The sequence below is a fragment of the Sesamum indicum genome, linkage group LG9, assembly GCF_000512975.1.
Source record: "Sesamum indicum cultivar Zhongzhi No. 13 linkage group LG9, S_indicum_v1.0, whole genome shotgun sequence".
NCBI lineage: Eukaryota > Viridiplantae > Streptophyta > Magnoliopsida > Lamiales > Pedaliaceae > Sesamum > Sesamum indicum.
The window spans coordinates 7,966,574-7,967,593 of record NC_026153.1 but is presented as its reverse complement, the minus strand read 5'-3'; positions in this window follow the sequence as shown (position 1 = coordinate 7,967,593).

The window sequence follows — 1,020 nt, the reverse complement described above, 5'->3', positions numbered from 1 at the left end:
CTTTAGGCCTAGGGGATGGGGGGTAATGCGATTATCTATGCTTTTCTCTTACACTTATGTTTGGGGATTATCATCTAGTCTGTGCTGCATTACTCGTCTGCAATCCTGTTCTGATTGATGCGGTATTTGCATCTTGATTAGAGGGGGTTGCTCAATATGTTGTGTCCCTTGAGGTGAGGGTGTCCTGAATATTTCTTTTGTTATGCTACAACCTTGCACCTTTAACTGCTAGTTTCTTTTGGGAATATGGTTAGTTTTCATGTTATCTTGCTAAGGATGAATATGCATGTAAATAGAAAAGGGCATTCGAGGGCTTTGGATGAGGGCTCAGGGTTCTCTTATCGTGGATGTTTGCGTATTTTCCTGCAGGGCTTACTCCTATGTCCTTAATATTTCATATAAAGTGTGAAAAATATTATACCTTTGTGAAAGATGTCATTAGGCTAATATACCTTGAATATGTGAGAGGGGTGTAACGTAGCGCTTTGATAAAGGTGTCCTTCGGGAGGACTGGGGGCTGAGAGATGTCCCTTGTTAGGATTTATTGACCGAGGAGAATATCCTTAGGAAGGACTCATCTGTTGAGGAGGACCTCCTTCGGGAAGACTTACTTGTTGAGTGCGATGTCCTTCAGGAGGACATATTTGCTGAGGGGGATGTCCTTCATCATGCATAGAATTTTTTGAGATTATGTACATTACATGGGCGAGGCAGACGACGTCCTTCACCATCTTCTACCTCGTAGGCTCTTTGATTTATTATCTCCATGATTTTAGAGGGTCTCTCCCAATTACGATCTAGTTTCCCTACTGGTTTCAAGGTGTCGACCCTCTGTAACACCAAATCTCCACCTAAAAACCCCAAGATTTTACTCTTTTGTTGTGAGCACTAATCATAGTGTTCTTGAACCGTTTTATGAGGAGAAAAACGTTCTCCCTCAATTTCTCAATGAGGTCCAGATTTTCCTTAAGGAGTTCTGTATTAGTTTCTTCAGAAAAGTGTAGGATTCTGTGAGAGGAC